A 15,432-nucleotide genomic window follows, 5' to 3' on the forward strand; every position below is an offset into this window, starting at 1 on the left:
AATTCTGGAATTACCCGGAAAAACAGTGACCCCGACATGATTTGAACATGCAGCCTTCTGATCTGGAGTCAGACACGCTACCGTTGCGCCAGTCGTTCCTACAGTTTAAACCACGCTGTTTTTATATACACACGTTTCACAAACACTGTTTCATTCCTCCTGCCTTCTCCTGATTCCTCAGTGTCATGCACAAAAGCGCCTGATGCCCTCTTTGTTTAACGTAACAAGCAGACACAAACACAGATATTCCTTCAAAATCAACCCGCAGGTGGCCACAGACACAATAAACAGAGCCAGAGAGAAACACAGAATCGGGAATCTCCAGGATATAGACAAGAGATATTGACAAGGACTAAAGAGCTTTGCTATCAGAAAATTGCCTGAACCCCTATGGTTAATGAAAGGGATTTTGCTGCTTGAGTTCCTTATACACCTTGGGCTTCTGGAGAACTTGTTTCGTAGTTTGCAGAAACGCGGCTCAGGCATGCTGCTGTGACCGGGCCGGAGCCACCAGGTACCTGACTGCAATCAGCGACAATGAAAAGCACTTTTAACAGGTCCGGCTAGATCAGGCGGTAGCGTACGAGACTCTTAATCTCAAAGTCGTGGGTTCGAGCCCCACGTTGGGCGGTATTTTTCTTCTTAAACTTTTATGTTGCTGTCAAAGCGTCATTAATTGAGCGATAACCTTGTTTTGCACAATGAAAGAAATGCGAACTGAGAAAATACTGCAGATGCTGGAAATCTAAATTGAAACAGAAAATGCTGGAGATACTCAGCAGGTCAGGCAGCTTCTGCGAAGACAGAAACAGAGTTAACGTTTCAGGTCGATAACCTTCCGTCAGAACTGGAAAAAAGATGTAATGGAACAGATTTTTAAGCAAGTGTAGGGGATTCTATGAGATCATGGCTGATCTCGTGCCTCAATTCCATTCACCGGCCCTATCGCCATATCCCTTGATGCCCTTACCAGTCAGAAATCTACTGACTTCTGTTTTGAACATACCCAATGACTGAGCCTCCACAGTCCTCTGGGGTAGAGAATTCCAAAGATTCACCACCCTCTGTGTGAAGAAATTTCTTCTCCTCTCAGTCCTGAATGGCCTAACCTTTATCCTGAGGCTGTGGCCCCTGGTTCTAGACTCCCCAGCTAAGGGAAACATTCTCCCAGCATCCAACCGATCAATCCCTGTAATAATTTTGCATGCTTAATGAGATCCCCTCTCATTCTTCTGAATTCAAGAGATTGCAGGCCTAGTTTACTCAATCTCTTCTCATACGAGGTCAGTGACAGTCTTGCAAATGGTGACTTCATATTCGGTAGTGGGGTCATGGTCCAGGCGGAGGTAGGAGGAGCTGTTGGAGAGTTGGCGTACAGCTTCCGCTAGGTAGAGGTCGGTTCGCCAAACAGCAACAGAACCACCCTTGTCAGCAGGTTTTGTGCTTTGCATGTTAACTGTTAACTGTTACCCATATCTCATTTTACACAATATATGGGCTACTCCAGCTCCTAATTCTTTTGTTCTTAGTTGTTATTTCCTCACACAGGAGAGCAATCTCGCCCCTGGACAAGCAGAAGGAGCAAATTCCAACAAAATGATTCCGCAAACGTGATAACTGCTACACTGTGGAACCGTCTCCACTTTCAGTACCAGGTCAGATGGAAATGTTAAACATTTTTGAGGATGTAACTGGTAGAAAAGATAAGGGAGAACCAGTGGATGTGGTGTATTTGGACTTTCAGAAGGCTTTCGATAATGTCCCACATAAGAGATTGGCGTGCAAAGTTAAAGCACATGGGATCGGGGGTAAGGTACTGACTTGGATAGAGAACTGGTTGGCAGACAGGAAGCAAAGAGTATGTCTAAACGGGACTTTTTCCAAGTGGCAGGCATTTACTAGTGTGGTATGGCAGGGATAAGTGCTAGGACCCCAGCTACTTACAATATATATTAATGATCTAGAAGGTTGAACTAGATGTAATAACTCCAAGTTTGCAGATGACACAAAGCTGGGTGGGCATGTGTGTTGTGAGGAGGATGCAGAGAAACTCCAGTATGATATGGACAGATTAGGTGATTTAGCAGAAGCATGGCAGATGCAGTATAATGTGGATAAATGTGAGGTTATCAACTTTGGTGGCAAAAACAGGAAGACAGCTAATTATCAGAATGACAATAGATTGGGAAAATGGGAACTGCAATGAGACCTGGGTGTCCGTTTGCACCAATCGCTGAAGGAAAGCATGCAGGTGCAGCAGGTGGTTAAGAAGGCAAATCTTGCCCTTTATAGTGAGAGGTTTCGAGAACATGAGCAAGGATGTCTTGCTGCAGTTGTACAAGGCCTTGGTGAGACCATACCTTGAGTATTGTGTGCAGCTTTGGTCACCTTATCCGAGGAAGGATGTTCTTGTCATGGAGGGAGTGCTGCGAAGATTCACCAGACTGATACATGGGATGGCAGGAATGACGTATGAAGACAGGTTGAGATGATTAGACTTATATTCGCTAGAATTTAGAAGAACGAGAGGAGATCTCATTGAAACTTACAAAATTCTAACAAGACTAGACACACTAGATGCAGGAAGAATGGTCCCGATGGTGCGGGAATCCAGAACCAGCGGTCACAGTCTTAGGATAAGGGGTAAGCCACCTCGGGCTGAGATGAGGAGGAATGTCTTTACCCAGAGAGTGGTGAACCTGTTGACTTCTGTACCACAGAAGGCAGTTGAGGCCAGTTCATTAAATATATTCAAGAAGGGGTTAGATATATTTATTAAGGCTAAAGAGATAAAGGGATATGGGGAGAAAGCAGGGACAGGGTACTGAATGTGGATGATCAGCCATGATCTCATTAAATGACAGAGCAGGCTCGAGGGGCCGAATGGCCTACTCCTGCTCCTATCTTCTCTGTTTCTATGTGAATGGAGCAGGTGAACCGCTGAATCCCACTTTTAAGGGATGTCCCAAAGTGCTTGACAGTGGTGTGAAAATAAATGAGTTCCGCTTCGTAATTAAAAGTAAAGACTGTCAGAAGTGGGATTCGAACCCACGCCTCCAGAGGAGACTGCGACCTGAACGCAGCGCCTTAGACCGCTCGGCCATCCTGACTTGTTCCGTTAATTTCTACATCTCATCACTTCCGCATGAAGAACGTTTCCGTCCGGGTGCTTGTTCAATGCTGTTGAAGGCACAGTGAGCGGGATATCATCTCCCCCTGGGGATTTCCTGAGCTTGTGCTCGGTGTATGGGGAGGTTTGTCCCGGGTCCCTGGTATCTTGCAGCTCCAGGGATGGGCAGTAACAATCTGAGCTTTGGAGCTGGGGAAAAGCGAATAATTAATGTGTTTGTTTTCGGGCATGAAATGCGGCTTAGATCTGTTGGTAATAACCGAGGCCGGGGCTGCGGGATATTTCAGTTTGTTCACGTTTAATCAGAGGAATATCCGCAGTCAGGAGCTGAAAAGGACCAAGAGCTAAAAAAATACCAGAAAAAAGGTAAGAAATATCAGCAATTGTGATCAACTCTTTAATGTGTGTTCTGGTATTTTAGTGGTTTAATTGTTTTAATCAACATTCATTAACCGAAAGCGTTGTTTTGCAGAATGAAAGAAATGCTCACAGTAAGGGACAGTCGAAAGTTGAGTAATTTAACTTTAATAATTTGTGAAAGTTTATTCATTGACGAAGATTTATACTCTGTCAGAATTTACGCACTGTCTATTTTAGGAGTCTGCTTTAAACTGTTCGTTGCTTCTGACACAAGAAACCTGTTAAATTTATTTCACAGAAAAATAATGCTTCCGCCTGGGCTCGAACCAGAAACTATTTCGCGTGTAAGGCAAACGTGATAACCGCTACACTACGGAAACCTCTGCTTAAATACGCTCGAGAAAGCACTGTTCAGACAGAAGGGACACTACAGAATCGCTTTTTCTGCTTTGATTTCCTTTCACTGGCTCTGACCGAACTGCACAAGTCAAAAATGTTCCTTTCAAACTCATTAAACTGCCGAATTTCCTTCCCTCAGGTTTAACCCAGGGGTTTAAATTGTTCTGCAAACCATGAACCAGGTTCACCTGAATTCCAAGGTGTGTAAGGAAATCAAGCATCAAAAGCCCTTTCATTAACCACAGGGATTCAGGCAATTTTCTGATCGCAAAGCGCTTTCTCACCTTCTCAATATCTCTCGTCTATTTGCCGGTGTTTCCCGATTCTGCCTGTCTCTCTGGCTCTGCTTATTCTGTGTGACCGCCTGCAGGTTGATTTTTAGCGAATACCTGTGCTTGTGTCTTGTCACTTTAAATAAATGAGGAATTGTGGCGCTTCTCTCCCTGACACTGGGGAAAGAGTGAGACAGTCTTTGGAGCAAGTGCCTGGTTATTGTGAAACGGCAAAGAAAACAACAATTCTGGAATTACCAGGAAGAACAGTGACCTTGTACGTGATTTGAACACGCAGTCTTCAGATTTGGAGTCAGACGCGCTACCGTTGCGCCACGAGGTCCTACAATGTAAACATTCCACAAACACTTTTTCATTCCTCCTGCCTTCTCCTGATTCCTCAGTGTCATGCACAGAAGTGCCTGATGCCCTCATTTGTTTAACGTAACAAGCAGACACAAACACAGGTATTCCTTCAAAATCAACCCGCAGGTGGCCACAGACACATTAAACAGAGCCAGAGAGAAAGACAGAACCGGGAATCTCCGGGAAATAGACAAGAGATATTGACAAGGACTAAAGCGCTTTGCGATCAGAAAATTGCCTGAACCCCTGTGGTTAATGAAAGGGATTATGCTGCTTGAGTTCCTTATACGCCTTGGGCTTGTGGAGAACTTGTTTTGTAGTTTGCAGAAACGCGGCACAGACATGCAGTTGTGACCGGGCCGGAGCCACCAGGTACCTGACTGCAATCAGCGACAAAGAAATGTAGTTCTAACGGGCCCGGCTAGCTCAGTCGGTCGAGCATGAGACTCTTAATCTCAGTGTCGTGGGTTCGAGCCCCACGTTGGGCGGTATTTATTTTGTTAAACTTTTATGTTGCTTTCAAAGCGTCATTGGGCCAGAAATTCGTGAACGGGGCTTGCCGCGCGTGCAAGCCCCGTATATGCACTTAACCGACGCTCCTGCCGATCACCTCCAGGGACGCCTGGAATTCGTGTTTCAAAAAGAAGAATCTCGGGCAGCGTATGACGTCACGCCGCCCAGGTGTGCAGCCAGCGCGAAGCCTGGAGCGCGCAGTGCAACTGAGACACGCCCCTTGAGGTCTCAGTTTCACAGGACACGCCCCCAATGTTTCTGCCAAGCTGCTAAGCATTTTTACATGCAAAGCAGCAGTTTTAATAGGTTTTTGGAAGTTTTTTGAAGATTTTGGTAACTTTTATAAACTTTTAAAAATGTTTACATTATTTTGAAGAATCTGAAGTAGGTTTAAACAGAATTAAAGCAATTTAAAGACTTTTAAAAGCCCTAAAAGAATTTTTTTAATTCCATATATTTATTTAGCAATGTCGTCGTCATACGTGTCTTCACACTGTTCCCTTTGGGGAACTGTATGAAGTGGTGGAAGGATTTATGGCCATGATTAACGCTCATTCTGTGACAGTAACCATGTTTGAACCAGCCATTAGGGCGGTTAATCCTATGGTGGGAGGGTTTTACAGGCTCCCACAAGCTATACAACGAGGGGGGGCCACCCACACACGCAAATATCCCACTGGATGTGTCAAGCCCAGAATTTAGAGCCGGAGCTCCGACTTCACTTGCCGGGACTGTTTGGAGCGGGGTTCAGAAATTCCTCTTCCAGATCTAGGCCCAGCGGCGGGGATTCTTACCGCTATGCCAAAGGCCCAATCCAATTAACAATGTGAAATGGCTGGAATGAGCACAATTCACGGCATTAAAAGAACTCACAATTGAACTGATGATGACCTCAGCAATCTCCTCAAGGAGGTGGAGGCGCAGCGCCTGCTCATCATTGGTAATGAGAAGTCAAAGGCACCGCAAAAAGGGCAGATGATAGCTTGGTCTTTCAAGTGGCAGCATAGGGCTCCAGTCACGGGGAGGGAAAAGGCGCAGGAAACGTATGGGTGTCACCTTTTGTGCGGAGTGGGCCTTTTGCATAGCAGTATGCATCCCCGCCGCTGGGCCAGAAGGAGTAGGGTTTCGAACCCCACTCCAGACAGTCCCGGCAAGTGGAGTCGGAGCTCCAACTATAAATTCTGGGTGGACATCCAGCGGGATACTTGCGTCCGTGCGTGTGGGTCCCCCCCCCACCTCAGATGGGTTGTGGGAGCCTGTAAAACCCTCACGCCATATGACTAACCACCCTAATGGCTGGTTCAAAGATGGTTACGGTCACGGAATGAGCGTTAATCACGGCCATAAATCCTTCCACCACTTCATACAGTTCCCGAAAGGGAACAGTGTGAGGATACGTACGACGATGACCTCTTGCGCAATGCACCTCCTTGGACCCTCAGTCGCAGATGCGAGGGGGCAAATCGTGCAATTGTTAAATTTTTCATTTTATTTACATGTAAAATGTTGGCCCAGTAATTCCCTTCCAAATGCGCGAGTACGGTCGGGGTACTTACGCGTCTGGCCGGAGGAAATGCCGGTTTTCAGCATGCACAGCGCATGCGGGGAAAACCGGCATTTCCTGTCCTCTGAACGAAGGGGTTCAGAGGCAGAACGCGTGCGCAGTAAAATTCGCCGCTTTCATTCATGCTTTCAGTGAGGTCAAGTCCTTACAACTTACACATGAAAAAAGCATGGGTACAGTTGCTCCAGAGGCTGCGGAGGAAGATATTTCTTATTGTGGAGCTTCTGAAAGTATGTATGTCTGTATATATTCCTTTGCGTGTTTTGTATATATTCCTTTACTTATGTGTATGAATGTATTATTTAATTATGACTTTCAGAGAAAGTAACTTATTGGAAAATCATAATTAAAAACATACATTCATACACATAAGTAAAGGAATATAAAACATACATACATATACGTAAAGGAATATATGCGGACATACATACAGAATTACTTATTACTGATGAAAAGTTTCTTTCTTAAAAGTGCTGGAAATGTCACATTACTCATTTTAGAACACTCATTTTCACATTCCATTCACACAGCCACAATTGCTCCTTTTACCTACTGTTCTGAAAACCTGTTTAAAAAAAAATTTTTAACTTTGAAACTTACTTAAAATTTCTTAAAATAACTTCCCTCCCTTTCCCAAACAAAAATATTGCCTTTCAGAAGCTCCACGATAAAATATATCTTCCTCCGCAGCCTTGGAACAACTTTACACCTGCTTTTTTCAAGTGTAACTTGTAAGGACTTACCCTCACTGAATCCATGAATGAAATCTACGAAATTCACTGCGCAAGCGCTGCCTGTGCAGTCGCACGCGCTGTGCCTATCAACCCCTTCGTTCTGAGGACTGGAAATGCCGGCGTTCCCCGCATGCGCTGTGCATGCTGAACGCCAGCATTTCCAACGGCCAGATGCGTGAGTACCCCAACCGCATTCACGCATTTGCTCACGAATTTCTGGCCCATTAACTGAGCGATAACCTTGTTTTGCACAATGAAAGAAATGCGAACTGAGAAAATACTGCAGATGCTGGAAATCTGAATTGAAACAGAAAATGCTGGAGGTACTCAGCAGGTCAGGTAGCTTCTGCGAAGAGAGAAACAGAGTTAACGTTTCAGGTCGATAACCTTTCGTCAGAACTGGAAAAAAGAGGTAATGGAACAGATGTTTAAGCAAGTGTAGGGGATTCTATGAGATCATGGCTGATCTCCTGCCTCAATTCCATTCACTGGCCCTATCGCCATATCCATTGATGCCCTTACCAGTCAGAAATCTACCGACTTCTGTTTTGAACATACCCCTCCACAGCCCTCTGGGGTAGAGAATTCCAAATATTCACCACCCTCTGTGTGCAGAAATTTATTCTCCTCTCAGTCCTGAATGGCCTAACCTTTATCCTGAGGCTGTGGCCCCTGGTTCTAGACTCCCCAGCCAAGGGAAACATTCTCCCAGCATCCAACCGATCAAACCATGTAATAATTTTGCATGCTTAATGAGATCCCCTCTCATTCTTCCGAATTCAATAGATTGCAGACCTAGTTTACTCAATCTCTTCTCATACGAGGTCAGTGACAGTCTTGCAAATGGTGGCTTGATATTCGGTAGTGGGGTCATGGTCCAGGCGGAGGTAGGAGGATGTGTTGGAGAGTTGGCGTACAGCTTCCACTAGGTAGAGGTCGGTTCGCCAAACAGCAACAGCACCACCCTTGTCAGCATGTTTTGTGCTTTGCATGTTAACTGTTAACTGTTACCCATATCTCATTTTACACAATATATGGGCTACTCCAGCTCCTAATTCTTTTGTTCTTAGTTGTTATTTCCTCACACAGGAGAGCAATCTCGCCCCTGGACAAGCAGAAGGAGCAAGTTCCAACAAAATGATTCTGCAAACGTGATAACTGCTACATTGTGGAACCGTCTCCACTTTCAGTACCAGGTGTGGTAAACCACTGTTATACCTGCCAGTGTGGGTGTTTGTATTCCACTGTGTACATCTCTGTACATGCCTCGGCTGATTCCTCCCACGAGTCCAGGTTTAAAGGTGACTTCTCCACAATCCCCCTGTATTCTGGACTGGTCGACCACTCGAGGCACACCTTCATTCTCTTGTTAATAAAAGCCTGTTAGTTACTCGCTTAACCTCAGTCTTTTGTGTAATTGATAGCGCATCAATTTTATTAACAAGATTTTTTATAATGGAGGAGACCCTCACACCCGCATGCCTGGACTTAGACCATCGGAAGGCGGACGCATCCACCAAGTTTGCTCACTGGCTTAGGTGCTTTGAAAGATTCCTGATCGTCTCCGCTGCAATGGTCAAATCGGATGAGGACAAACTGGATGTCCTGACCTCCAAAGTGAACCACCGAGCGTAATCGGTCATCCAGGATGCGACCTCATACACGGCTGCTCTCAAGCTCCTCAAGGACCAGTACACGTGCCCAGTGAACGAGCTGTGCGCCAGGCACCTCTTGGGGAGTCGTAAACAACAACCTGGGGAATCGACCGAGGAATACCTTCAGGCACCGTCTGTGCTTGGCCGGGCCTGTGGTTGTAAGGATGTAAAGGCCACCGTGTACACAGAGGAACGTATCCGGGACGCTTTTGTAGTGGGCCACAGGTCCAATTACACCCGACAGCGACTGTTGGAGCAGAGTGACCTCGACCTCAACAAGGCCTCCGAACTCGCACTATCATTGGACGCAGCCTAACGGGGCATGGATGCCTACTCCTCTGCACCGTGGATGCCGCGGGGAACGACAGTCTGGGACATGGTAGGACCGTCTCATAGCGCCGTGCCACGCCAGCCACATTCCAGCAACGGCCCAACTACCGCAGCAGTGTCCCAAGGCCAGAAATGCTACTTCAGTGGCCAGGCCAAACATCCCAGAGCGCGCTGCCCGACAAAAAATGCGATCTGCTCGGGCTGCGGGAAGAAGGGACACTACGCCAGTGTCTGCAGGGCCAAAGCCACCCCGAACCCCAGCAGCGCCGTGTGTGGGCCGTGCGGGCCACCATCTTGGGCCTCCCCAGCCATGTGCGAACCACCAGAACAGCAGCCATTTTGGACACCTCGAGCCACATGGGGATCATGGACGCCGCCATCTTGGATGCCAGCCGGGATGCAGCAGGCCCCCAACACCGCCTCATCTGATACCCGCAGCGACACACCGACCCCTACGCTGGCCTCCGTTACGCTGGACCAAGCGAGACCGCACCAACTGGCCCGGCCCACAATGGACATTAAGGTAAATGGTCACTAAACAACCTGCCTTTTTGACTCTGGGAGCACGGAGAGCTTCATCCACCCCGACACGGTGCGGCGTTGCTCTCTCCCAGGCCTGCCTGCGCACCAGCGGATTTCTATGGCCTCCGAGTCCCAGTCGGCGGACATTGGCATCTACTGCATGGTGACACTCTTAGTAGACGGGACTGTGTATGATCATTTTAAACTTCTGGTCCTGCCCCACCTCTGCACTGCCGTTCTACTGGGGCTAGATTTTCAGTGCCACCTTAGAAGTGTTACGATGGCGTACGGTGGACCCCTCCCCCCACTCACAGTCCGCAGCCAGCAGCTTCCAAACTGCCCGCTGCGCACCAGGTGCAACCTCTCCACACTCAGAGTCGCCCCCACCCCCGCTGTTTGCTAACCTCACCCCCGACTGTAAGCCCATCGCCACAAAGAGCAGGCGATACAGTGCCGGGGACAGGGTTTTCATTAAAACCGAAGTGGAGCAGCTCCTGAAGGAGGGGATTATTGAGGGCAACATCAGCCCCTGGCGAGCCCAGGTTGTGGTCGTTAAGACTGGCGAGAAGCAGCGCCTGGTCATCGACTACAGCCAGACAATAAATCGCTACACCCTGCTGGAGGCTTACCCACTCCCCCACATAGCTGATATGGTCAACCAGATCGCGCAGTACCACGTCTTCTCGACCATTGACCTGAAATCAGCGTACCACCAGCTCCCTATCCGCCCTGAGGACCGCCAGTATACTGCCTTTGAGGCAAACGGCCGCCTCTATCACTTCCTTAGGGTTCCCTTTGGCGTCACCAATGGGGTCTCCGTCTTCCAAAGGGAGATGGACCGGATGGTCGATCAAAATGCGTTGCAGGCCACTTTCCCATATCTGGACAATGTGACCATCTGCGGCCAAGACTTGCAGGACCATGACGCAAACCTCCAAAAATTCCTCTGCACCGCCGAACTCCTGAACCTGATGCATAACAAGGAGAAGTGCATATTCCGCACAATCCGCCTCGCCATCCTTGGCTGTGTTGTGGAACACGGAGTCATCGGTCCCGACCCCGACCGGATGCGTCCCCTTCTGGAACTCCCACTGCCCCACTGCCTCAAGGCCCTGAAGAGGTGCCTAGGGTTTTTCTCCTATTACGCCCAGTGGGTGCCCTACTATGTGGACAAGGCCCGTCTGCTGATCAAGTCCACCTCTTTCCCCTTGATGGCAGAGGCCCGCTTAGCCTTCCACCATATCAAGGAAGACATTGCCAAAGCCACCATGCACGCAGTGGATGAATCCATCCCCTTCCAGGTGGAAAGCGATGCGTCCGACTTTGCCCTGGCCGCTACCCTTAATCAGGCGGGGAGACCCGTGGCCTTCTTTTCACGAACCCTCCAGGGCCCAGAGACCAGACACTCCGCTGTTGAGAAGGAGGCACAGGCTATTGTGGAGGCTGTGCATCATTGGAGGCACTACCTGGCCGGAAAACGATTTACCCTGCTCACTGACCAGCGTTCAGTTGCTTTTCTGTTAAACAACAAGCAGAGGGGCAAAATCAAAAACGACAAGATCTTGAGGTGGAGAATCGAACTTTCCACCTACAATTACGAGATCTTGTACCGGCCCGGGAAGCTCAATGAACCCTCGGATGCTCTATCGCGTGGCACCTGCGCCAGCACGCAGATCGATAGACTGCGGGCCCTCCACAATGACATCTGCCACCCGGGGGTCACCAGGTTCTTCCACTTCATCAAGGCCCGCAACCTGCCTTACTCCATTGAGGAGGTAAGGACCATGACCAGGAACTGCCAAGTCTGTGCTGAGTGCAAACCGCACTTTTATAGACCAGACAGGGCTCACCTAATAAAAGCCACTCGCCCCTTCGAGTGCCTGAGCGTTGATTTTAAAGGGCCTCTCACCTCCTCCGACTGCAATGTGTACTTCCTCAACATTATTGATGAGCACTCCAGTTTCCCGTTCACCATCCCCTGCCCGGACATGACCAGTGCCACGGTCATTAAATGTCTGAACGACCTCTTCACCCTGTTCAGTTTCCCCAGCTATATCCATAGCGACCTGGGCTCATCGTTTATGAGCAACGAACTCCACCAGTACCTGTTGGCTAGGGGTATTGCCACAAGCAGGACCACCAGTTACAACCCCCGGCGGAACAGACAGGTGGAAAGAGAGAATGCGACAGTTGGGAAGGCCGCCCTGCTAGCCTTAAAGTCTAGGGGCCTTCCGACCTCCCGCTGGCAGGATGTGCTCCCCGATGTGCTCCACTCTATTCGGTCACTGCTCTGCACTGCCACTAATGCCACCCCTCATGAGAAAATGTTTGTCTTCCCAAGGAAGTCCACATCGGGAACATCACGACCGCCATGGCTGACGTCCCCAGGGCCGGTCCTACTGAGAAGACACGTGAGGATCCATAAAACGGACACCCTGGTCGAGAGGGTCGACCTCCTCCACGCCAACCCCTAGTATGCATACATTGCGTACCCGGACGGGCGGGAAGACACAGTCTCCATACGAGACTTCGCACCCTCGGTCGCCCCAGTAACCCACTACCCACTACCACCCCCCCAGCAGATAGCATGCCTGGGCCCCGCGACCCGCTCGACACCCACGAGGACTACACACCATTGCCCCAGCCTACGCGGGACTCGACGCCGGAAGCTTCACTACCCCTGCCGTCGCCACGTCGATCACAGCGGCAGACAAGACCTCCGGAGAGACTCCAATACACAAACTTTTAGTACACTTCACCCCGCCGGACTCATTCTTAAACAAGGGGTGAATGTGGTAAACCACAGTTGTACCTGACTGTGTGGGTGTTTGTATTCCACTGTGTACATGTCTGTACATGCCTCGGCTGACTCCTCCCACGAGTCCAGGTATAAAGGTGACTGCTCCACAGTCCCTCTGTATTCTGGACTGGTCGACCACTCGAGGCACACCTTCATTCTCTTGTTAATAAAAGCCTGTTAGTTACTCGCTTAACCTCAGTCTTTTGAGTAATTGATAGCGCATCATCAGGTGAGATGGAAATGTTAAAAAATTTGGAGGATGTAACTGGTAGAATAGATAAGGGAGCACCAGTGGGTGTGGTGTATTTGGACTTTCAGAAGGTTTTCGATAAGGTCCCAGATAAGAGATTGGCGTGCAAAGTTAAAGCACATGGGATCGGGAGTAAGGTACTGACTTGGATAGAGAACTGGTTGGCAGACAGGAAGCAAAGAGTATGTCTAAACGGGTCTTTTTCCAAGTGGCAGGCAGTTACTAGTGGGCTAGGGCAGGGATAAGTGCTAGGACCTCAGGTACTCACAATATATATTAATGATGTAGAATGTTGAACTAGATGTAATAACTCCAAGTTTGCAGACGACACAAAGCTGGGTGGGCATGTGTGCTGTGAGGAGGATGCAGAGAAACTTCAATATGATATGGACAGGTTAGGTGATTTAGCAGATGCATGGCAGATGCAGTATAATGTGGATAAATGTGAGGTTATCAACTTTGGTGGCAAAAACAGGAAGACAGCTTATTATCAGAACATCAATAGATTAGGAAAAGGGGCACTGCAATGAGACCTGGGTGTCCTTGTGCACCAATCGCTGAAGGTAAGCATGCAAGTGCAGCAGGTGGTTAAGAAGGCAAATGTTGGCCTTTATAGTGAGCGGATTCGAGTACAGGAGCAAGCATGTCTTGCTGCAGTTGGACAAGGCCTTGGTGAGACCACAACTTGAGTATTGTGTGCAGCTTTGGTCACCTTATCTGAGGAAGGATGTTCTTGCCATGGAGGGAGTGCAGCGAAGATTCACCAGACTGGTACGTGGGATGGCAGGAATGACGTATGAAGACAGATTGAGATGATTAGGCTTATATTCGCTAGAGTTTAGAAGAACGAGAGGAGATCAAATTGAAACTTACAAAATTCTAACAGGACTTGACACACGAGATTCAGGAAGAATGATCCCGATGGTGCGGGAATCCAGAACCAGCGGTCACAGTCTAAGGATAAGGGGTAAGCCATTTAGGGCTGAGATGAGGAGGAATTTCTTCACCCAGAGAGTGGTGAACCTGTTGAATTCTGTACCACAGAAGGCAGTTGAGGCCAATTCATTAAATATATTCAAGAAGGAGTTAGATATATTTCTTAAGGCTAAAGAGATAAAGGGATATGGGGAGAAAGCAGGGACAGGGTACTGAATGTGGATGATCAGCCATGATCTCATTAAATGGCGGAGTAGGCTCGAGGGGCCGAATGGCCTACTCCTGCTCCTATCTTCTATGTTTCTATGTGAATGGAGCAGGTGAACCGCTGAATCCCACTTTTAAGGGATGTCCCAAAGTGCTTGACAGTGGTGTGAAAATAAATGAGTTCCGCTTCGTAATTAAAAGTAAAGACTGTCAGAAGTGGGATTCGAACCCACGCTTCTAAGAGGAGACTGCGACCTGAACGCAGCACCTTAGACCGCTCGGTCATCCTCACTTGTTGGATTAACTTTTGCATCTTATCACTTCCACATGAAGAACGTTTCAGTCCAGGTGCTTGTTCAATGATGTTGAAGGCTCAGTGACCGGGATATCTTCTCCCCCGGGGTTTTCCTGAGCCTGTGCTCGGTGCATGGGGAGGTTTGCCCTGGGTCCTTGGTATCTTGCAGCTCCAGGGATGGGCAGTAACAATCTGAACTCTGGAGCTGGGGAAGAGCGAATAATTAATGGGTTTGTTTTCGGGCCTGAAATGTGGCTTACATCTGTTGGTATTAACCGAGGCCGGGGCTGCGAGATATTTCATTTTGTTCACGTTTAATCAGAGGAATATCCGCAGTCAGGAGCTGAAAAGGACCAAGAGCTGAAAAAACACAAGAAAAAAGATAAGAAATATCAGCAATTGTGTTCAACTCTTTAATGTGTGTTCTGGCAGTTTAGTGGTTTAATTGTTTTAATCAACATTCATTAACCGAAAGCGTTGTTTTGCTGAATGAAAGAAATGCTCACAGTAAGGGACAGTCAAAAGTTGAGTAATTTAACTTTATTAATTTGTGAAAGTTTATTCATTGACGAAGATTTATACCCTATCAGAATTTACGCACTCTGCATTTTCGGAGTCTGTTTAAAATTGTTCATTTTTCCTGACACAAGAAACCGATTAAATTTATTACAGAGAAAAAATCATCAGGAACATAATGTTTCCGCACAGGCTCGAACCAGGACTTTTCACATGTGAGGCAAACCTGATAACCGCTACACTATGGAGACCTCTGCTTATTTAACTATCGACAAAGCACTGTTCAGACAGAAGGGACACAACAGAATCGCTCTTTCTGCAATGATTTCCTTTCACTGGCATTTCTCTGACCGAACTGCACAAGTCAAAAAAGTTCCATTCAAACTCATTAAACTCCCGAATTTCCTTCCCTCTGAATCTGATGCCTCTAGTTTTGCGCACTCAGCCAATGTCCCTTTGCAATTTTCTGCTCCCTTCCGCACTACTTACTCTGCCACTAACTTAGTGTCATTAAACTTGGTAATATATGCCTACAGAAGACTTTGGGATTACCTTTTATGTTAGCTGCCATTCTATTCTCAGA

At 47.9% G+C, this 15,432-nt stretch overlaps 3 non-coding genes across 3 annotated transcripts; 1 reads left to right on the top strand and 2 right to left on the bottom strand.

The window, feature by feature from the left end:
• Positions 1-3,027: 3,027 nt before the first annotated feature.
• On the bottom strand, positions 3,028-3,110 carry trnal-cag (transfer RNA leucine (anticodon CAG)). Its single transcript has one exon. It is a non-coding gene; the product is annotated as a tRNA-Leu (tRNA).
• Positions 3,111-4,942: 1,832 nt separating this feature from the next.
• trnak-cuu (transfer RNA lysine (anticodon CUU)) lies at positions 4,943-5,015 on the top strand. Its single transcript has one exon. It is a non-coding gene; the product is annotated as a tRNA-Lys (tRNA).
• A 9,231-nt stretch (positions 5,016-14,246) lies between these two features.
• Positions 14,247-14,330, bottom strand: trnal-cag (transfer RNA leucine (anticodon CAG)). The gene has a single exon. It is a non-coding gene; the product is annotated as a tRNA-Leu (tRNA).
• Positions 14,331-15,432: the final 1,102 nt, after the last annotated feature.

Source organism: Somniosus microcephalus, unplaced genomic scaffold, assembly GCF_052327205.1.
Source record: "Somniosus microcephalus isolate GS21.2 unplaced genomic scaffold, FLI_Smic_1.0 unresolved_chr4, whole genome shotgun sequence".
NCBI classification, from domain to species: domain Eukaryota; kingdom Metazoa; phylum Chordata; class Chondrichthyes; order Squaliformes; family Somniosidae; genus Somniosus; species Somniosus microcephalus.